The following is a 24426-nucleotide window of genomic DNA, read 5'->3' as shown; positions in this document are numbered from 1 at the left end:
TTAGGTTTAGGCACTTGTTCTACATGAACAGAGTATAGTAAGACGCAAGAATATAATACTTAAAAATAGAAAATGAGCTCATAGACCTTACCACATTCTTGGTTCGGGACCAGTACAGAACAAGGCGTTCCCAGTCATCGTCCAGTAAATTTGTCTCAGGAGAACGTAAGGGAATTTGATGAGTTTCTTTGCCGATGAAGTATGTTTTCTTCAGGTAATTCCGATACTGCCACCAAGCATTCTTGGAGATAGCAGAGGTATTAGCACATGTTACCTCATCCTGAGTTTCCAAATCGGTCCTTCTCTATAGAGGAAAATGGGAAAATTTGATGTATTATAACCATCATGGAGGTAGGATGTATGGGACGAAGCAAAGTAATTGCCATGAATAACATTACTTACACATAACTCCTGGACAAACACCTGCAAATGGAATTTTCCTTCATCTTCACTATAATATTTCCAAGATGGGAAGATACGCACATACGATTTAACAACATCAAATGCAATAGATGCTAAACTACGACTAGCTGGTTGTGCTTCCTCCACAGGAATAGGCATACTAACTGGTGGAGTTGGGGTTCGCCGTGATAGTACTGGCCCTTTGGGCACTGGAGCTTCCTTACTAACTGCTCTTGTTTGGGAGCTCTGTGGTGGAGATGGCGCTGTGTCAACAGGAACTGGGTTACTATCGGCTGGGGTTTGGGTTAGATTGGGTGAAGTTGGTTCTCTGTCCATCGTAGTAGGGGTACAATCTGCGAGAGTTTGGGTTATGTGTGGTAGGGCTGGTTCTTGTGCATGTACAACCGGGGTGCTATCTCCACCAAGAGGTAGCACTGTTTTATTTGAAGACCGTGTTTTTAGTCCGCTAGATACTGGCATCACCCGCTCCAATTCAAATGACTGATAAACAGGAAACATAGTTGAATGTACAGACATTGTATGAGAGACAGATGCAATAGATAGTGTGGAAAAAAGAGGGCATGAAATAGTTGACATGTATATTGTTTAACTAAAACGGATAGCATGACATAATTTCACATATATGATGTCTATCTAAACTGGATAGCATAGCATAACATAATTCAAAGATATGATGAATAACTAAACTGGATCGCATGACATAATTCACCTACATGTTATCTAAGTAATTAGGATTGCATCATTTAATTCACATATGTGATTTATATGCTAAAGAGAGTGCATTCGATATGATGTCTGAACTAAGAACATGGTGTTGAATATTGTGTATATGATGTCTAAACTATGCAATGCAAGACACCATATGCATGATATGAGCAGTATAACCATGCCAAGTTAGAACATACACCTCAGTGGGGGAATAGGACTGGTCATCTGTCTCGGAATCCATCTCTGAGGAGCTATCGGGACCCAACAAGAGATCTGCTTCGACAGGTAGCACTGTCTGCTCTGAAGGCCTTGTTTTCACTCCAGATTTTTTCATCTCCCACCCAAATGGCTGATTCACAGGAAGAGTAGTTTAATGTACAAAAATTGTCGACAAACGGAAATGTAATGAAGAAAAGGATGGGCAAGATATCATTCAAATATATGATGCCTGGTTAAACAGGATGGCATTGCACATTTCACATATATTATGGCTGGCTAAAAGACATGAGACTGCATAATTCCCATATATGATATAGAAACTAAACATGTGGCATTACAGAACATGTCTAAACTAAGCAGATGACATATATGATGTCAAAAGTAGGCACTGCAAGGCAACATATTGTCACGACCGGTTTTCCAATAAAAATGTTTATTGAGAAACCAATCTTTTGAGTCCAGTATGAGAAAATCCTCCTTACCGGTAGACAAATTCTTGATACAACAAGCCAGTAGCATAAAATATATTACAGGGTCGAGCTACGGTTGCTCAACCAAATTATTACAAGCACGCCAACAATTATACATAATGGCGGACATGACACAGTGGTGTGGAGGCATACTACTGACTCGAGGATAGGGTGGTGGTGGAAAAACACAGCGGGGAGTGAGATACATGACTCTAAAACCGGCATCTCATCGAGCATCGAGGTGAGGCTCGATGAATTTATTTGGTAGCGAAAGCGGATATAATACAGTGACCAAATCCAGGGTCGCACGAGACTGACTGGGATTCCTCTAGGCGTCGGACTCGCTATCAAATTCTTCATCCATGAGATCGCCTTCGTCAGCATCTGGCCAAATCAACAAGCCAGGTGAGTACTTTGAAAGTACTCGCAAGACAGTTTGGACGTAAGATATAACAAATGCATGCATGGATGCGTCATGATTAATTTTAACAATGGCACATTAATTCGTAAAAACAAGACAGGTAAAAAGGGGTCGGCGGTCGGGCATCTAGGCAACACCACATAAAGGGCTTTAAAAGAAATGCCACAGTCGGGCGTCTGAGCGACGCCACATAAAGGGCTTTAAAAGAAATGCCACAGTCGGGCATCTGAGCGACGCCACATAAAGGGCTTTAAAAGGAATGCCACAGTCGGGCGTCTGAGCGACGCCACATAAAGGGCTTTTAAAAGAAATGCCATAGTCGGACGTCTGAGCGACATCGCAGAAAGGGCTTTCATTGAAAGTAAAATATAACAATGCCACAGTCGGACGTCTGAACGACATCACAGAAAGGGCTTTTATTTAAAGTAAATAATAACAATGCCACAGTCGGACGTCTGAACGACATCACAGAAAGGGCTTTTATTGAAAGTAAATAATAACAATGCCACAGTCGGACGTCTGAGCGACATCACAGAAAGGGCTTTTATTCACAAGTAAATAATACTCATAATCAATATTCAACTCATGAAAATAAATGGGTTAGTCCATCCACAGGAACAAACATTTAACCGGACATAGCACTCATGTGATTCACCGGAGTCTCTGTCATCAAAACTGACATTTATCAGGATAAGATAAGACCGAACTTGGACATGGAATAGATGATTCAAAGGAATATATGACTCTGTAGAGTTTGTACAAAAATTTTCCCACAGCCAACGGATTTCCGTAGTCACGAAGGACTAGTTCCGTTTACGGTATTTCGGAAGAAAACACAGCTAACCAGTACACACCCATCCTACCTCTCGATGCTAGGAATCACCCTAGACATCGTCCAAGAAAAACTTTTGAGACGGGGAGATCACAATCTCGAATAGCATGGGATCAAATTTATATACGCGCGCTCTAAGGGGTGCCCCCCTCTCGGTCCCAACCAGAAACACCCATGCCCCTTGACCGGATGGCTGGCTTTAATCCAGGGCCATGGAACCATCATCACGGCCTCTCCTTTTGGTGTGTACCAGGAAAGCGGTTTGCAACTTACTAAGCCATATTCCTTGCGGAAAACATGTGGTAGTACAGGGAAGGAAGAATGGAAGGAACTGGACCGATACGGGTTGACACTGAAGTCATATAATCTGGCATAAGACTGGCATGCTACAACACTGCCATCTTACCCATCCTCTTGCCAACAAATGGCCATGCATACTCACATCCATCCACTTATGGATTTTCAAAACTCACTTGCCTCATCGTTGCATGTAACATGACTTTCATCGGTATGCTCATCAACATGCCATGAAACTACTTAATGCAAACATTCCAAAACAATCATCATATCAAAAGTTCAAACATGCTTGCCTGGTTCAGAGTAGTCGGAGCCTAGCTCGGTGAAGTTTGCGGTCCCGTCACCTCCTTCGGTATCTACGGTATAAAGAAAATATACGCGCTATCGTGAATACCGTGAGGTGCACAAAAATTATTCCAAATATTTTTCAAATAAATATGATAAAAAAACTAGACAAAAATTTGAAGAGGACAGAAAAAGAATCACTCAAAAATTCCTTTCTGTTAAAAAGTTATAAGGGTTTTAACCCAAGGATCCATCTGTAATGAAACAGAAAACTTCCAGGGGCTAACTTATAAAAACAGAAAACGCTTCGATAGAGAATACGCCAGCCCAGAGGGAAAGCGCATTTTGGCAGAAGACGCTTTCAGAAAACGGTTCGCTTAGAAAGGATAGAGAGGCTGACAGGCGGGTCCCGCCCGTCAGGTTTGAATTTTTAAAAGAGGCGGCAGAGCTCGACGGTGCCCGAGAGCCGCGGTGGTCGCCGGCGGCGATCCACGGCAAGGCAGGGAGATCGGAGTGTACCTCCGTGTTCAGGGCGCCATTCCGCGTCTGTGGGAGGTGGTGGTGGTCGCCGGCGAGCACCACATCGACGGCGAGCCTTGCTCCGGCGGACGGCGGTTCGGGTGGTCGAGGGCCTCGTCGGAGAGAGCTGTGGAGATCAAATTGAGGAGGGGGTTAGACCTCTGGTAGCTAGAGGGGGTATCTGATGGAATTTGGGCGCCGGAGACGGCCTCACCAGAGCGAATCGAGACGGAGGCCGAGGCGGAACGGGGCGGCCGGAGTCGGGGGAGGAGACCTCCTCGTGGTCCCCCTGTTGGCCTGGCGGGGTGCTGGTGAGATGCAGAGGGGGTGTGTGCTCGAGAGCGAGTTCGGGAGCCCTTTTTATAGGCGATCCGAGGCGGTGGCCGTGAACGGAGTTCTCCGGCGAAGTTTACGGCGGCGCAGGGCATTGGTCGGGGAGGTTTAGGGGTTGAGCGCCGTCGTGGGGGTTCACTGGGTCCATTTAGGTGCTAAACGAGCCAGGATTGGGTGCTTTGGGCGAGCTCGACGGAACGGGGCGGCGCGGTCCCGTCGGCGGCAGGGAGCACGTTCTGTGCTTGCCGGGCCACGGCGACGGTGCCACGGGCGTGCGCTGGCATGGCAGGGACACGCGGAGAGCCAGGGGGCGTTGGGCGGCGCCGGGTGGCGTGGCGAGCGGGCTCGGGCCCTCGCTGGCCGCCACGGGTGGCGCAGCCACCGCAGAAACCTCCAACGCCGGCGAGGCTCGTTGCCACCGACGCCAGGAATCGGCCAAGCGTGCGTGCGGGGTACTGGCCAAGGGGAAGAGGCCGTGAGCATCGTGCCAGGGCGCACTGTGGCCGCGTGACCGAAGTCTGACGAAGGAAAAACGACACTGAACTCTGAACTTAACTGAAGATGAACAGAAACAGTGCATGCAAGGTGTTCGACAGAATGATCTAGGCATGTAGGGATTTTTCCTTGAGCTGATTTTTGGTGGAGTGGCCTCTCATTGCACCAGGAGACTGCCTGAATTTTTGTGGAATTTTTGGAGAAGTGTAGATATGAATTTCACCAAATTTGGCAAATCTGGTCCAAACTTGGAGTGAGTGAAATTTGAAAAAATTTGAAAAGAAGAAGAGTGGATCAAGATGGTTCTAGGTTGTGGGTACTAAGGACAATCCAGAGGAGTTGGTTTGGGATAAAAACTCAAAGTCAATGAGGTACTTGCTTTGAAAATCACTCAGGCTCAAAATAATTGGCAGAAATGATTTGAGAGATAAAAATAATTGAAATAAAATCCAAAACTTGTTTGGACTTGTTGAGGCAGAGAATTTAGATTGTTCAAAGGTGGAGGGAGGGATTTTGAGAAGATTTACTATAAGAGACATGGTAAAACCATGGGTGGTTTTCAAGATAAGAAAAACCTCAAAATTCACAGAGTTCTTTTTATAAGAAAAAGAATAATTTCCAAAAATATACTTTGAGAAGGGAACCATCAGAGAAAGAGTTTTAAAAGATCAAACACCATAGTTTGAAGAGGATACAAAAATAAAAATCCTTGCCAAAGAAGTTTTTAAGAGGAAGGTTTTCTGGAAAAAATTTAAATGGCCTCTTTTCAAAAACCAACAATGTTTTTGCTGAAAAACCAAATAAAATTTTTGGAGTGTCACAACACCTACCCCCTTAGGAAAAATCTCGTCCCCGAGATTTCAGCTGATCCTTAAATAAGTGTGGATGCTCTGTCCGAAGGAAATCCTCCCTTTCCCAGGTTGCTTCACTTTCGGTGTGATTGCTCCACTGAACTTTGAAAAACTTGATGGTTTTCTGTCGGGTTCTCCTTTCAGACTCCTCTAATATTTTTACTGGACGTTCCCGATAGGTGAGGTCTGGCTGCACGTCAATGTTCTCATGGGATAGTTGCTTCTCTAGTTTGCTTACGCACTTCCTTAGTTGAGAGACGTGGAACACGTCGTGGATGTCGGATAATTCTTCGGGTAAGTCTAGCTGGCAGGCTACAGTGCCTCTTCGTGCCACTATGCAGAATGGTCCAATGAATCTTGGTGCTAACTTCCCCTTAATCTTAAACCGTTGCAGTCCCCTCATAGGTGATACTCGTAGGTACACAAATTCACCAGGTTCAAAATTGACCCCACTATGTTTCTGATCGTAATAACTCTTCTGTCGGCTTTGAGCGGTCTTGAGTCGGTCCCTAATTAGCTTGACCTTTTCCTCGGCTTCTTTGAGCATGTCTGGGCCAAAGATACGGCTGTCTCCAGTTTCTGACCAATTTAGCGGGGTACGACACCTCCGTCCGTATAGGGCTTCAAAAGGTGCCATTTGCAGGCTGGCCTAGTAACTGTTGTTGTATGCGAATTCGGCATATGGCAGGCTTTCTTCCCACCTGGTTCCATAGGTGAGGACACATGCTCTCAGCATGTCCTCTAAAACTTGGTTTACGCGTTCCGTTTGACCATCAGTCTGGGGGTGGTATGCTGTACTGAAGGCTAGTTGAGTTCCCAGAGCCTGTTGTAAATGATCCCAGAATCTCGAGACGAACTGAGTGCCTCTGTCGGATATTATAGTCTTCGGGACTCCATGCAGACAAACTATACGGGAGAGATAAATCCTGGCAACCCTCTGAGTGTTGTAGGTTGTCTTCACTGGAATGAAATGTGCCACCTTGGTTAATCTATCGGTGATGACCCATATGGCATCATTCCTGTGTCATGACCAAGGTAGTCCGACAATGAAATCCATCCCTATTTCATCCCATTTCCACTCAGGTATTTTGTTTGGTTGCAGTAGTCCGGCAGGTTTTTGATGCTCAACTATTATGCGTTGACAAGAATCGCAACATGCAACGAATGTGGCTATGTCCCTCTTCATACCGTGCCACCAAAATCTTTCCTGAATATCCTTATACATTTTGGTTCCTCCAGGGTGGATCGAATATGGGGCGGTGTGTGCTTCAGCTAGAATTTGCTGTTTGAGGTCCTCTATGTTTGGCACGCAGAGTCTGTCTCCGTACCATAATATTCCTCCATCATCTATGACGAACTCCGAGGCCTTGCCCATACTCGCCTTTCTTTTAATTCCTTCAATGCTGGGGTGACCAGGCTAAGCTTCTTTAATTCTCTCCACAAGGTCGGGCTGTATTTCCAAGTTTGTTATGGTGCCTTCCGCGATCATTAACAAGTTGAGTTTGGCAAATTCTTGTTGGAATTCAGGTCTCAAGCTTTGCAGACTATTTTCGTCGGAGCTGGGGTTCCGACTAAGAGCATCGGCCACTACATTTGCTTTTCCTGGATGATAGTGGATACCAACATCATAATCCTTTACCAATTCCAACCAGCGTCGTTGCCGTAAGTTTAGTTCTGGCTGTGTGAAAATATATTTGAGACTTTTATGGTCCGTGTATATTTCACATCGATTTCCAAGTAAGAAATGCCTCCATTCCTTGAGTGCATGAATGACTGCTGCCATTTCTAAGTCATGAGTGGGATAATTTTCCTCATGCTTGCGAAGTTGCCTTGAAGCGTATGCGACAACCTTGCCTTCTTGCATCAACACGCACCCGAGGCCCTTTCGGGATGCGTCACAATACACTTCAAAATTCTTGTGTATGTCTAGCACAATTAATACCGGTGCTGTCGTTAATTTCCGTTTTAGCTCTTGGAAACTTTTCTCGCAGGCTTCTGTCCATTCAAACTTCTTGTCCTTCTTGAGTAACTGCGTCATTGGCTTGGCTATGGTGGAGAATCCTTCAATAAATCTGCGGTAATATCCTGCCATTCCCAAGAAACTTCGTATGTCCGTTACGCTGGCTGGTGACTTCCAGCCAAGTATGGCCCTGACTTTCTCTGGGTCCACTGCGATACCGTCTTGGGTCAGCATGTGGCCTAGAAAGCCTACTTGCCTTAGCCAAAATTCACACTTGCTAAACTTGGCATACAATTGATGTTTCCTGAGTTCTCCTAGCACAATCCTGAGATGTTCCGCGTGCTCTTCTGGTGTCTTGGAGTATATCAGAATATCGTCGATAAATACCACAACGAACTTGTCCATAAACTTCATAAATACTTTGTTCATGAGGTGAACAAAATATGCCGGGGCGTTCGTTAATCCAAAAGGCATTACTGTGAACTCATATAGTCCATATCTGGAGGTGAAGGCTGTTTTGGGGATATCTTCTGTTCGTACTTTTAATTGATGGTATCCTGACCTTAAGTCAATTTTTGAGAATACCTTGGCCTGAGCGAGCTGATCAAATAAATCATTTATCCGTGGCATCGGGTATTTGTTCTTGACTGTGACCATGTTAAGTGCTCGGTAGTCTATGCACAATCTCAGTGTTCCATCCTTCTTTTTGGCAAATAAAATTGGTGATCCCCAAGGTGAGGAGCTGGCTCGAATGTATCCCTTGTCCAGCAATTCCTTTATTTGTTCCTTCAACTCAATCAACTCGGATGGTTCCATTCTGTATGGTTTCTTGTATATGGGGGTGGTTCCTGGTGCTAGTTCAATGCTGAATTCTATCTCTCGGTCTGGTGGCATGCCTGGTAGTTCTTCGGGAAATACGTCTGGAAATTCACATACTACTGGAACCTTGTTTAGCTCAGAAACATCCACCTTATTCAATCTCGGCTGCCGGGGTATTTTTCTTTCTTTGGCTGATACCCTTATTGTCTTCCCGTGGTGGTGTGTGAGAATTACGGTCCGGTTGAAACAGTCAATAAAACCCTTGTTGGTGGTTAACCAGTCCATCCCTAGGATGACATCCAGTCCTTTATTTTCCAACACAATAAGATTGGCGTGAAACTTCAATCCTTCAAACTCAATAACCACATCCTGACAGTAATTCTGAGTGACTTGCTGAAACCCAGGGGACTTGATGATCATGGATTTTTCCAAGGGAAACATCGAAAAATTATTTTTCAAAGCAAAACTTTTCGAGATGAATGAGTGAGAAGCTCCAGAATCAAACAAAACCATGGCAGGTATTGTGTTGACAGGAAACATACCTAGTACGATATCTGGGGCATTTTGTGCCTCCTCTTTGGTTATGTGGTTCAGATGACCCTTCCTGTGGTTGTTGTTGGGGTTGAAATTGTTTCGCTTGGGTGCTGAATTATTGCCACCGTTGTTTGGCTTCGGGGTCGAGTTCCTTGGCTTGGGGCATTGTTTGGCATAGTGCCCTTCTTCTCCACAAGCGTAGCAAGTAACGCTTGGGCGATATGTGAACTCCTTGTCCCTTGCATGGAAATTCTTGGTTGGGCGTGAGACGTTTGTCGTAGGTTTGTGTGTCCCACCTTTCTGAAAATCTGTCTTACTTCGGTGGTTGCGCGCAAGAGTAGTCTGGTCCCTTTTTCGCTTGCGGAAATCCTCCAAGCTACGTCTCTCATTTTCCAGAGTAATGGCTTTGTCCACTAGTGTCTTAAAATCTAGAAAAGTGTGCACGACCAGTTGGCATTTAAGCGCGGGCGCCAGACCGTCAAGGAATTTCTCCATCTTCTTGCTTTCAGTCATACGTTCTTCATTGGCGTAGCGAGACAATAGAGTAAATTGACCGTTGTATTCTGACACTGTCATGTTCCTTTGTTTGAGGTCATCGAACTCTCTCTTCTTGATTTTCATAATACTCTTAGGAATGTGTGCACCACGGAAACCTTCCTTGAAATCATCCCAGGTTATATCACTTTCGTTGGGGTGCATGTGCAGAAAATTCTCCCACCATGATGCAGCTGCTCCTATGAGATAGTGCGGAGCATATAGTACCTTCTCGAGGTCTGAACATTGTGCAATAATTAATTTTCTTTCCATGTCTCGGAGCCAATCCTCGGCTTCAAGAGGCTTGTCAGTATGAGAAAATGTTTGGGGACGCGTCTTCTGTAGCTCAGATAACTTGGATTGCTGCTGATACTGTCCACGGTGATTTCCCATGTTGATGACTTGGTTCATCATTTCCCGATGTTGTTGCTGACTCTGCTCATAAAGGGGACACATTTGTGAAAGTGCCGATTCACTGCCCTGTTGGCTTGACTGTCCCTGTGTGAACTTGTTGCTGGGTTGTGTATCATAATTTTCCTCTCGTGGAGTTGGCATGGAGCGAGTCCAAGGACGAGACATTTTTCTCTCTAGGGATATATTTTGTAAAACCCATAAGAAAAGCGAAAAGAGTCGCAAAAACAATTCCATAAATGCACAAAGCTGGCAAATAAATTAAATAACCAAGCTTACTTAAGAAAAACAAATCGATTTGCGCGCGGAGAAGGACTGCTCATTACATATCTTACATGCGGGCGGTAATTATACAATACATCACTCAGGATATGCGTACATAATCCTGACATGTTATTTAGGCTAGTGCACTCCTCTAGATCCTACATGCTGCGCAAACAGGCTACTTCTCACAACCTATGTACATATAAACATATTGTACAAAGCGGTACATTGCATGGCGGCTAAGCGTACTCAGGCGGAGATGTTGACGATCTCCTTTGCCCTGCCGAGGGTGAGGCGTAGCGAGGCTAGGGACTCGACTTCCTCCTCGCTAATAGGCTCCATACGCATAGTGTTGCGCCGAGTAGATGGAGCGGGTGCCAGGGGCGGAACAACACGAACAGGAGTGGGCGCGAAGGGTGGTGCAGTGCGCGCTGGAGTGGGCGCAATGACCTGGTTGAACTCTTCGGTAGAAGGCAGGCGACGAGTAGGTGCATAAGATGCTGAGGACGAGACAAAAGTCAGTGGCGGTGCGGTGGGTAGGAGCTCCCTCCTGTTGGCGGCACAGCCATGGACTGAGTCCATGCGGGCAGCCACGAAGTCGTCCACCAGGTTGTCGAAGGCTGCCTCCAGGGCTCGGAGATACTCCATAAGCATCTCAAAAGCCTCGTCTCGTTCTCCTCTGGGGCAGGAGAATGCGTAGTGACAGGTGTAAGGCACATGACATGGAAGATAACGGTAACGACGAGTCTTCATCACGGGGAGGACATCCCTGAGACGAGCTATCGCCTCGCGGGCTGCCATCTGCATAGCATGCCTCTCCGTAGGCATGGCTCTTCCCAAGAACCGGAAGCGGCGTAACTCACCACGCCCTCCCTTGAACTGCACCGCGGCCTGGTGCATGGTCAGACTGTCGTTGACTCGGTGCTGGCAGAGTGTGAAGACTGGGTGCACAGATGGCCCCATCGCGACCTGAACGATGAAGGAGAGAAGCTTGACGAACCCATCGGGCACGTTGGCGAAGGTCTGAGACTCGCAGCTGTTGTCGGCCATCTACAAAAGTAGGCAAAAATTCTGAATGGTCAGATCATTAATTTATGCTGGCTGTCAGAAAATGACTACAATTGCAAAAAAATAAATAGGCTCTATCATGCTAATAACCAATTAGCGATCGCACCTAGTGGCTTCCTACAGTCAGCCTGGCTCTGGTACCAAGCTTGTCACGACCGGTTTTCCAATAAAAATGTTTATTGAGAAACCAATCTTTTGAGTCCAGTATAAGAAAATCCTCCTTACCGGTAGACAAATTCTTGATAAAATAAGCCAATAGCATAAAATATATTACAGGGTCGAGCTACGGTTGCTCAACCAAATTATTACAAGCACGCCAACAATTATACATAATGGCGGACATGACACAGTGGTGTGGAGGCATACTACTGACTCGAGGATAGGGTGGTGGTGGAAAAACACAGCGGGGAGTGAGATACATGACTCTAAAACCGGCATCTCATCGAGCGTCGAGGTGAGGCTCGATGAATTTATTTGGTAGCGGAAGCGGATATAATACAGTGACCAAATCCAGGGTCGCACGAGACTGACTGGGATTCCTCTAGGCGTCGGACTCGCTATCAAATTCTTCATCCATGAGATCGCCTTCGTCAGCATCTGGCCAAATCAACAAGCCAAGTGAGTACTTTGAAAGTACTCGCAAGACAGTTCGGACGTAAGATATAACAAATGCATGCATGGATGCGTCATGATTAATTTTAACAGTGGCACATTAATTCGTAAAAACAAGACAGGTAAAAAGGGGGTCGGCGGTAGTCCGCTCGAAAAACCCAACAAAATAACTGTAAACCCAATCGGGTGTCTGAAGCGACACCTCGATAGGAAGATAAATAAATAAAGCACGCCGCAGTCGGGCATCTAGGCGACACCACATAAAGGGCTTTAAAAGAAATGCCACAGTCGGGCGTCTGAGCGACGCCACATAAAGGGCTTTAAAAGAAATGCCACAGTCGGGCATTTGAGCGACGCCACATAAAGGCTTTAAAATAAATGCCACAGTCGGGCGTCTGAGCGACGCCACATAAAGTGCTTTTAAAAGAAATGCCATAGTCGGACGTCTGAGCGACATCGCAGAAAGGGCTTTCATTGAAAGTAAAATATAACAATGCCACAGTCGGACGTCTGAACGACATCACAGAAAGGGCTTTTATTGAAAGTAAATAATAACAATGCCACAGTCGGACGTCTGAACGACATCACAGAAAGGGCTTTTATTGAAAGTAAATAATAACAATGCCACAGTCGGACGTCTGAGCGACATCACAGAAAGGGCTTTTATTCACAAGTAAATAATACTCATAATCAATATTCAACTCATGAAAATAAACGGGTTAGTCCATCCACAGGAACAAACATTTAACCGGACTTAGCACTCATGTGATTCACCGGAGTCTCTTTCATCAAAACTGACATTTATCAGGATAAGATAAGACCGAACTTGGACATGGAATAGATGATTCAAAGGAATATATGACTCTGTAGAGTTTGTACAAAAATTTTCCCACAGCCAACGGATTTCCGTAGTCACGAAGGACTAGTTCCATTTACGGTATTTCGGAAGAAAACACAGCTAACCAGTACACACCCATCCTACCTCTCGATGCTAGGAATCACCCTAGACATCGTCCAAGAAAAACTTTTGAGACGGGGAGATCACAATCTCGAATAGCATGGGATCAAATTTATATACGCGCGCTCTAAGGGGTGCCCCCCTCTCGGTCCCAACCGGAAACACCCATGCCCCTTGACCGGATGACTGGCTTTAATCCAGGGCCATGGAACCATCATCACGGCCTCTCCTTTTGGTGTGTACCAGGAAAGCGGTTTGCAACTTACTAAGCCATATTCCTTGCGGAAAACATGTGGTAGTACAGGGAAGGAAGAATGGAAGGAACTGGACCGATACGGGTTGACACTGAAGTCATATAATCTGGCATAAGACTGGCATGCTACAACACTGCCATCTTACCCATCCTCTTGCCAACAAATGGCCATGCATACTCACATCCATCCACTTATGGATTTTCAAAACTCACTTGCCTCATCGTTGCATGTAACATGACTTTCATCGGTATGCTCATCAACATGCCATGAAACTACTTAATGCAAACATTCCAAAACAATCATCATATCAAAAGTTCAAACATGCTTGCCTGGTTCAGAGTAGTCGGAGCCTAGCTCGGTGAAGTTTGCGGTCCCGTCACCTCCTTCGGTATCTACGGTATAAAGAAAATATACGCGCTATCGTGAATACCGTGAGGTGCACAAAAATTATTCCAAATATTTTTCAAATAAATATGATAAAAAAACTAGACAAAAATTTGAAGAGGACAGAAAAAGAATCACTCAAAAATTCCTTTTTGTTAAAAAGTTATAAGGGTTTTAACCCAAGGATCCATCTGTAATGAAACAGAAAACTTCCAGGGGCTAACTTATAAAAACAGAAAACGCTTCGATAGAAAATACGCCAGCCCAGAGGGAAAGCGCATTTTGGCAGAAGACGCTTTCAGAAAACGGTTCGCTTAGAAAGGATAGAGAGGCTGACAGGCGGGTCCCGCCCGTCAGGTTTGAATTTTTAAAAGAGGCGGCAGAGCTCGACGGTGCCCGAGAGCCGCGGTGGTCGCCGGCGGCGATCCACGGCAAGGCAGGGAGATCGGAGTGTACCTCCGTGTTCAGGGCGCCATTCCGCGTCTGTGGGAGGTGGTGGTGGTCGCCGGCGAGCACCACGTCGACGGCGAGCCTTACTCCGGCGGACGGCGGTTCGGGTGGTCGAGGGCCTCGTCGGAGAGAGCTGCGGAGATCAAATTGAGGAGGGGGTTAGACCTCTGGTAGCTAGAGGGGGTATCTGATGGAATTTGGGCGCCGGAGACGGCCTCACCAGAGCGAATCGAGACGGAGGCCGAGGCGGAACGGGGCGGCCGGAGTCGGGGGAGGAGACCTCCTCGTGGTCCCCCTGTTGGCCTGGCGGGGTGCTGGTGAGATGCAGAGGGGGTGTGTGCTCGAGAGCGAGTTCGGGAGCCCTTTTTATAGGCGATCCGAGGCGGTGGCCGTGAACGGAGTTCTCCGGCGAAGTTTACGGCGGCGCAGGGCATTGGTCGGGGAGGTTTAGGGGTTGAGCGCCGTCGTGGGGATTCACTGGGTCCATTTAGGTGCTAAACGAGCCAGGATTGGGTGCTTTGGGTGAGCTCGACGGAACGGGGCGGCACGGTCCCGTCGGCGGCAGGGAGCACGTTCTGTGCTTGCCGGGCCACGGCGACGGTGCCACGGGCGTGCGCTGGCATGGCAGGGACACGCGGAGAGCCAGGGGGCGTTGGGCGGTGCCGGGTGGCGTGGCGAGCGGGCTCGGGCCCTCGCTGGCCGCCACGGGTGGCACAGCCACCGCAGAAACCTCCAACACCGGCGAGGCTCGTCGCCACCGACGCCAGGAATCGGCCAAGCATGCGTGCGGGGTGCTGGCCAAGGGGAAGAGGCCGTGAGCATCGTGCCAGGGCGCACTGTGGCCACGTGACCGAAGTCTGACGAAGGAAAAACGACACTGAACTCTGAACTTAACTGAAGATGAACAGAAACAGTGCATGCAAGGTGTTCGACAGAATGATCTAGGCATGTAGGGATTTTTCCTTGAGCTGATTTTTGGTGGAGTGGCCTCTCATTGCACCAGGAGACTGCCTGAATTTTTGTGGAATTTTTGGAGAAGTGTAGATATGAATTTCACCAAATTTGGTAAATCTGGTCCAAACTTGCAGTGAGTGAAATTTGAAAAAATTTGAAAAGAAGAAGAGTGGATCAAGATGGTTCTAGGTTGTGGGTACTAAGGACAATCCAGAGGAGTTGGTTTGGGATAAAAACTCAAAGGCAATGAGGTACTTGCTTTGAAAATCACTCAGGCTCAAAAAAATTGGCAGAAATGATTTGAGAGATAAAAATAATTGAAATAAAATCCAAAACTTGTTTGGACTTGTTGAGGCAGAGAATTTAGATTGTTCAAAGGTGGAGGGAGGGATTTTGAGAAGATTTACTATAAGAGACATGGTAAAACCATGGGTGGTTTTCAAGATAAGAAAAACCTCAAAATTCACAGAGTTCTTTTTATAAGAAAAAGAATAATTTCCAAAAATATACTTTGAGAAGGGAACCATCAGAGAAAGAGTTTTAAAAGATCAAACACCATAGTTTGAAGAGGATACAAAAATAAAAATCCTTGCCAAAGAAGTTTTTAAGAGGAAGGTTTTCTGGAAAAAATTTAAATGGCCTCTTTTCAAAAACCAACAATGTTTTTGCTGAAAAACCAAATAAAATTTTTGGAGTGTCACAACACCTACCCCCTTAGGAAAAATCTCGTCCCCGAGATTTCAGCTGATCCTTAAATAAGTGTGGATGCTCTGTCCGAAGGAAATCCTCCCTTTCCCAGGTTGCTTCACTTTCGGTGTGATTGCTCCACTGAACTTTGAAAAACTTGATGGTTTTCTGTCGGGTTCTCCTTTCAGACTCCTCTAATATTTTTACTGGACGTTCCCTAAGATAGATAGTGGGGTACCTCTCCGGCGAGCCCCCGTCCCCGCTGTGGGTGGTTCTTCCTTAACTCCGGCGAGCCCCCCCAACCCCTGAAAATCGACTGACCCAAAAGTCCATTCAGTTGACTGAAGTGTGGCTTAATCGGAGTAGAGCAGCAGCACGAGCGAGGGGGAGAGCAGCTGCAGCAGCTGGGCGAGCGAGAGCCGGAGCAGCAGTAGTAGATCCGGCTGGTATGGAGACCGTCGCCGAAGGGGCCTCGCACTGGGGGAGAGCCGTCGGGGAGATGTCGCCCGCGGCGCCGGCTTCAAGGTAGCCGCTCCATGGGGTGCGGGATGGAGCACCGTCATCGCCGGGAGGTCGAGTTAAGGAGAAGGTGCGATGCGATGAGTGTACAACCTCTTTGGTGGAGCCGAGTAGGCCTCGGCTTCATCCGAGGAGTCGGTGAGGATGTTGCGGTTCCGATGGAGCAGGTTAAGGCGGCGCTGTGGGGACGGAGCAGTCGCGATAGATGAGGCGGTCATCGAAGCAGCTCCTTGGAGGTGGAGGACGGGGCGGCTAAACCGGCGGGATGATGAGATGGACGACGGATCCTCATCCGGGGAGGTGGACGAGGGACGTCGAGCTGTTGCAGTGGACGACGTGGTCGGGGAAGAGGCTTCGGCTGGGCAGCGGTGATGTGGCGGATGGAGGAGGGTGGGGTTTCGCGGCTGGAGCGGAGAGGTTATGGCGGCCTGGGATTTCGAATGGCGAAAAGGGGGCGATGGGAGGGGTGAAGCATGACTTAGGAACGCGCTTGTCCAAAATGTAGGGTGTGTTACAAAAGTATCCCCCACCGATTTGAACTAGCGGCCCTTTCGGCTCAGGGTTAGAAGGGGGATTTTGCGTGTCGGGATTTGGCAGCTGTAGGGAGTTTTTCGCGCGCGTTGTAATTTCGGGATAGCAAGGCGCGGGTTGTGAAGGCTCCAGTTTTGGGAGCACGATATCTGAATTTTCGAGATATAACAAGACGCGGGTTGAATTTTAGGGACAAGCCTAACGTGTAGTAATATTGTACTTGTACGTACCAAATCAATTCGCACTTCCCTCTACCAAAAAGAAAACGAAAAAAATAAAACTATTCACACCACACAAAGAGAGAGTCTTGCCCCGTTTTACTATACAAATGCTATTCAAAGCTACTCCCTCCTTCCATCTATATAGAGCCTAATGGGTTTTTCGATGCTAACTTTGACCAAATATTAGAGCAATGATATATGACATGCAACTTACACAAAGCACACCGTTAAATTCGTCTGTGAAAGGTTCTTTCAATGATATAATTTTCACATTGTGCATGTCATGTACTATTAATCTTGTCAATAGTCAAAGGCGGTCTTAAAAATCTCATTACGCCCTATATAGATGGAAGGAGGGAGTATGAATCCATGTTATGTCCGATTAAATTTTTTCGCTTGCTGTATAATGCATGTAACCTACTCATACCAACATTTTAGTGCATTCCAAATGTCTATACTACCGCTGCGATTCGAACTAAATTTGAATTCGTTTGTCTATTTCAATAAGAATCTACAATCATGATTGTTGCCAACTTCAACCATTATAGTTTCCTTGCTATCCGCCAAATATAAATCAGACGGCCTATAATGCAGGATGGCAGGCACACCATCATCAACAACTCCGTTTTTTATAAGAGTAGAGATAAAATATATTAAATGTAGTATACCATGTTCATAACCACACCATGTGTATCACCGTTATATATATTCACACATCCGTCGGTTTGAAACACTATGATAAATTCTTCAAATATTCGAATTTGCTTTTTATAATGAAGTATATATGATCTCTATTCGTGTTTTACACCCACACAACCCTCTTATCTTTGTAGCTAGCGCTAACTTTCTCTTGTGCATGCACACGCCCGCATCCCTCTCACCCTCCCTCAGCATTCTCTAACTCCATCGTGCAAATTCGTCTTTTCACTTTAGGTCGTTCACCCACGGTGTGTGTAGGCCCCCAGCTCCTTCTTTACGGCACACATCGATCGATATGCCTCTCTAGCCAGGTGTGCCTAGCACAAACACAAGCTTCCCCTCTTCTCTTGTCACCGTCCATGCCTCACTCCCACCACTCTTTTCATCATTCTCGTACTCGCACACTCCTCCCCCTCGATATAGTATGCCTCTCGTACCACCTCCTACATGCATCCCTCTCTCTCTATCCTTCTCCTCATGCCTCATTTGCTTCTAACACACACATGCAGGTATACCAATCGATCTCCCAACATATACCTAGATCGACTTTAACTACCCCCCCCCCATCGATCGACGTACCTCACAAGTTATGTCTCTCCTTTCTCTTACAAAGGGCGATTGATCTTCCTATTTCATTACGTCTGCTTACCACAGCCACATCGTCCCCCCTCATCATTCGTGCACGCCTCCTGACCCGTCTCTCACACGCACGTGTACAGACAACAATCAGCCATCTCCTCTCTTATTGATATTGCGGGCGTGCCCTCCATTTGTCTAGCAAGCCTATCCCACCATTTGTTAGAAGCACCTCCACTACCACCCCCTCCAACACTCTAGCTCTGTCTCTCTCCCAATCTTATTCATCTCCTGCACATATGCATGGATGCCGATCGATCTCCCTTAATACATGAGGCAGATCGATCTCCTTAATACATGAGGCAGATCGATCTCCTTAATACATGAGGTAGGCCTCTATCCTCCTCCACACATATACCAGCCATTGTACCTCTATAGTTAATTGGGCCTCCCTCTTCCCCCACCACACACCAATAGTCGAGCACTGCAGGTAGGTATCCATGCCATAGAGACAAACTGCACATGTCCCATCTCACGTTCCAGTAGGCCAGCCACTCTATATCTTTGACGTGGGCACACGCAAATTCGATGGCACTCTTTATCGATCGCGCGCGCACACACACACACATCATCCCTCTCTTCGATTCTATGGACACCTCAAGCCGATGATACCTCCACTCTCTTCTCGTGGATCGCCCCCTCTATATATATGTTATATCCAGGACTCTATTTCACACACATTGTGTATGTTAAATTTTTTGATTGACCCCCCCCCACACACACACACAAAAACTCTCAAGAACCCACACACTATATCTCTCTAGGTTTGTATCTCTCTCACACAACCCCACGTAGGTGGTGTACGTATACAAGAAGAGAATAGGTGCACCATGCACGTACTCACACTTCATGCCCAGCCACACCCGCGCGGGTACACGGTGGAGCTCATTTCTCCGCAGAAGCTGAATTTGTTTTTGAAACATCAAGTGGCCAAAGACTCGAAAACGTATTTGCTCATTAGTGACTTGTCAGGGCGGTGGATTTTAGTTTGTACGATAATGCTACATCCACCTAAAGTAACGAAAGTTCTTACGTAAACTTCCTAGTAATTCCCTCTTCGTAGGTGCAGCATTACTCCTAACATTTGTAATATCAGTTTGAAACTTGTAATATTGCCGTGTCCTATTCCTGCATTTTCAAAATCCTACGAATCAAACAGGTCCTGAGTTGGTGATGATGTTGTGCCTCCCGTCTTTCACCAATAGCCGTCGGATCTAGATTTGACGCATACAAACCAAGCTTCTCCATTTTTGCAAAAAAAGCCCGCACTTGTTCCCTATTTACAAACAACTCCTTGTCTGTCACAATCAGCCTCATCTCCTCCCCACCACATCTAGGAGTAGAAGGCCATGGAAAAATCTGGCGCGATGGCCGCTGCCGGAGTCGTCCACCCCCCAATCTTGGTGTTCCGTGCAATGCACGGGCATCTACGCACGGGAAATTATGTCGAACAGGGCTAGTTGTAAGCAGGCTAGCTCTACAGCCATGATGATAGTGACTGCAGACGGTGAGGCTGAATATGGTATGCCGAACACGGCGCCTACACTCAAGTGTCATCTCTGGCGCAGGGTCTTGTCACTTCACTGTGAGGAGCAGCACGTAATAATTTGACCAACGGATATTCACTGTGAGGAACTGCCTTTGGGTGAATGACATGTGGCCCCAGGGGGTAGCTGGCCCACCTATCATACAGCCAAAGGCAGGTGCAGTAGAGGGCCGAGGAGTAGTATGAAATCCTACGCACCTACGCATGCTAACCTAGGGCTGAGTGATCACTCGAATCGCAAGATCAGTTGACTAGAAGCTACGCTAGACCCATGGAGGTGATGAGCGCGAGCATCAGCCGGCTATGCCAGATGGTCCACGACGCCGGCCTGTGGCCCGGCACTGAGGAACGTCTCCAGGTAGTATTGCTTGAGGCCGTCAGGGCGAGGGGCCGCTTGGACGACAGCTTCGTCTCCGTGTTCGACGAGGTCCTCGTCGGTTTCCTCGACAAGTTCACCGTCGTCAAGAAGCTTGCGGACGACTTTGACGGAAGCCTCCAGTCGACGCGCCCAGGCTATGCGATGCCCTCCACCCTCAACGTCCACTATGGTAACAACCTCTTCAATGCACTGGTGGCCCTACGATTGCCCGCCGTCGCGCCGGAGAATGTCCACCTCGAGGTCGCGCTCACCGCGCAGCGCCTGGCGCAGCAAGACACCATCGGCATAATCACCCACGTCTACGCGCAAATCGTCCACAAGGACTACTACATGCAAGAGGAGGACAATAGGACGCTGGCCTTCTTGGAGCGCAGGGCAACCTTGGACGGCACTGTTCAGAAGCACGTTGAGCTCGCCGCCAACGCCGCTGCTCCTCACACGTCGGTTGGTGACCTGGCGCACTAGGGCGTGACGATGTCGTTGAACGTTGATGGATCTGTATGTATTTTTATCTTTCCATCAAATCCATGTAGTAGTATATGATACTACAGTAATTATCTTACCTTTTGCATCAACTTCATAATTTTCGTACGTACTCCATGCATCAACGGCGCCAGAACCAAACTTCTCATTACTCTAGGCAAAATCGTTATTTTCTATCTATCGGTCGCGCCATGGAGCAGAACCAAATTTTACAACTTACGAGTTCAGAAGGAAAAGCCTGCCGTGTTCGCGTCGCACCCCCACATGGTTGGTCCGGCACGCCGCTCAAGCGGGAATGCGTGCAGTGTTGCATTTTCACTTACAAGTGGGACCGCAGTTGAGCAAACCGACTATCGGCAAACCCCCACCCCGCCCACCGCGCGATGGCTGAGAAAACAGGAGGGAGAAGAGATGGTTGTAGCACGAACTCCAAGAAAATTGGTGTCGGATGGGACTCGTGTGGGTGGCGTGTGCCGTACTGCTAGACGTGAATGCTAGTTATGGCCCATGCCACCCCACTATATCGAGCCTATATCGAGGTACGTAGAACAAAATTCCTGCAGTCCGTGCTCAGCCCTCCTCTACCTCTCTTCTCAACCAGCCAGCGGGCGCGCGGAGCCCATCGTCTGTTTGCTCACATGCGGCCCCACATGTCAGTGAAAACGCAAGAGGGCCCACTGAACCTGCACATCTTTCACCTCGACGTGCTGGTGATGAAAAACAAATCCAATAAAGATCTTCGGTGGCCGCTTTTGGAGTTACTCAAGAGTAGTAAGATTCTATTTACAGTTTAACCCAAGATGCACATCTCATGGCTTCAACTACCACTCTATTTTCTTTCATGACACGACATGGATGCTGGATGTCCCACGTGTCGGCAAAAGCAGGAAGAATCTTCGGTTCTGCTCTCGGATTAGATTAGTGCACTTGTTGATACTCCTACTAGAATAGAGGCTAGACATGAGACTAGATGCGAGGAAGCAACGTCTACTTCTTTACACTCGAAGAAGAAAGAAGCACGCAAGATCGAGCCTCCGCAGATCAACAATGAATGCATCGAGAAGGCACTAATCCAACTTACAGGAGTAGTAAAATGTATTCTTGTGGTTCTTGTTTTCTTTGGTCTTGCTTTTCTAGTAAAAAATATCGTTGGAGTTCATGCAAAACGGAGGTGCGTTTGGGGTCGTGCATTGGAGTTGGCCTTACAAGTGGGACCGCAGTTAAGGAAACCGACTATCGGCAAACCCCCACCTCGCCCGCCGTGTGACGGCTAAAGTTGGAGAAACGACGAGGTTGAAGAGATTGCTCTAGCACGGACTCCAAGAAATAATATGGTGTCAGATGGATGTCGTGGTGGTGGCATGTGCCGTACTCCTGGACGTGAATGCTTGTTCTGGCCCATGCCACCCTACTACACCTACTACTTACTCCTACTAGTATATAGTATACAGTAGTATCGAGGATTCGAGGTGCTGGTTACGTACAACGAACACATTAACATATGGCTACAGTAAAAACACCCGCCGGACGCGCGAAGCATGTGAAGCTAGTACAAATTTAGAGAAGCGACTCAAAAGCCATTCATAAATTTAGTAAGTTTATCACAGGCATATCATTTTATTACATACAACAGGTCATCAACCCACATCGACAACGAGGATACATTATAAATACTAAAGTTTTCACCACACAACAAATAACAAGCCATGAAATGAACTTCAACTCAACCATTCCGCGGCGTTGGAAACGCTTGCTTTGAACCACAAGTGATTCTCTGGGACGGGCCATCCGTTGTCGATCTAGAGACCAACGCAGGATCGATCATCCAGGCTAAAGCGGCCTACTATATTAGTACCAGGGTAGGGAACCACCCAAATGTCGGAGGTATAGACACAGTTGCTTCTCATAAATGTGTCAACAGCAGTTGGATCGCCTTTCACCATCATCGGATAGTTTTGTCCAAGGAAGAGCAAGTTTTCTCCAAGACTATCAATTCTGTGCCAGGGAGAAGGAATTGGCGCTAGCACACTAGTATCCATCCCGAATACCATGCAACGGGTGTTGGAATAGGTCCGTAGAGTGTGACCATGGGAGACACCTACTTCCTTAGCAGTAACATCATCAGTGGGCTATATACACACAAGAAGAGGTGATCCATCGGAATTAGTTGCCAGGCGCCACAGAGTATATGGGCGCTGCTCGTCCTCATGCCCGGGATCATCACCATCGTCATCTCCCCCTTGGTTATAAAAATTTTCAAGTATAGGTGGTGGGATGTTCATAGGACCTTGGAAACACAAGAAGAAGGTTAATTAGTAAAGGGAAACTTGCTAACCTGGATGCATGTGGATGAAACAATTATAATTACGGTGGAAGAAAAACGTACCGAAACTACTAGGATGCCATGCAAAAACAGTGCCACGAGTGGTGGCAGCAAACACAAGGCCCTAGTATTGAATTGCATCACAGTACTCATCCGTGTACAGAAACTGATTTTTGAGCAATATCCATCGAGTCGAACCATGAACGACGGCAACAAGCTTGTCGAAGATAGCAACAACTTGATAGTTGTTGTAATTCCAAGAGCGGTTGGGAACTCGACAAATTTCTATCTTCCATAGAAGACAGTCACCATGATCGTATTTGAACGTGCGTACATTACCGGTGTGCTCAACCTCTGGGCAGTGTGCTGAGATTTTTGGAAGTGGAACCCGGTGACGAGTGTACACATTCACAAGTTCCCACTCGCAGTTGGACCCAATGTAAACAACCCAATCTCCATTTGCACCCGCCCAAGACTTGACCTCAAGCGATGGCATCTTAACATCATACGTATCATTATCAAGGGGCATCAACTGGCATAGGGTGAGGCCTCCGTCGTGCCGGCGCCAGTCATCAAGGTCACGGCGAAGAAGATAGGGGAGATCAAACCGCTCCTTGACTCTTGGGTTCTCTGTAATGATATTATAAGTTGAGTCGAGAATGGGCTTGAACGAACCTGCCATGCTAGCCGAGGTAATGACGTCGCATCGATCAATGAGTTCCTCCACCACGTCATCTTTCAGATCGGGCTAAGAATAATGGGGTCGTTTCCGGCCTGTTCCCTCCATGGAGAGGACGATCGAACAATGGCAGAAGAAAGGGTGAAGGGCTGAAGGAAAATGGAGGAGGGAGAGGAAGAGCGTGCGACAGCAGTTCCAAATCAAGAGGGAAAGGCGAAGAGTCGGTGGATGGTTGCGAGTTTGCCACGGTTCACGAAGAGGCGCCCCGGCCTACACGTCCGTTCGGAAATACTCCTACTACTCGCCGTCATCTCATTGATATGTTGGAATGGGACCACATGTCAACGAAACATGGTGTGTAATTTCTTGTGCAAGATGCGATCTGGTCGCGTTGGCCCGAGGTGCCGTATTAGTTATCGACCTTTATTTTTTTAATGGCGGGCCGATCAGTTTTGAAGCACGACTAACTGGTACTGTACGTGGAGAGGATGACATCAGGGACCCGCCAAGGTCATGGCAGTACGCAAGCAAGTGCCTCCTTAATTCAAGCCAATAAAAAAATGGCTCCTCCTAGTGGATTTCTGACATCTGGGTCCCATGCCATTGTCAACGTAGTCAATAAACGAGAGAATTGCACAACGAGCGACTGACACCAGGGACCCAGCAGC

This window comes from Triticum urartu, chromosome 7A, assembly GCF_056163025.1.
Source record: "Triticum urartu cultivar PI428250 chromosome 7A, HENAU_Tu73, whole genome shotgun sequence".
Lineage (NCBI taxonomy): Eukaryota > Viridiplantae > Streptophyta > Magnoliopsida > Poales > Poaceae > Triticum > Triticum urartu.
Note: the sequence above shows the minus strand (reverse complement) of the source record.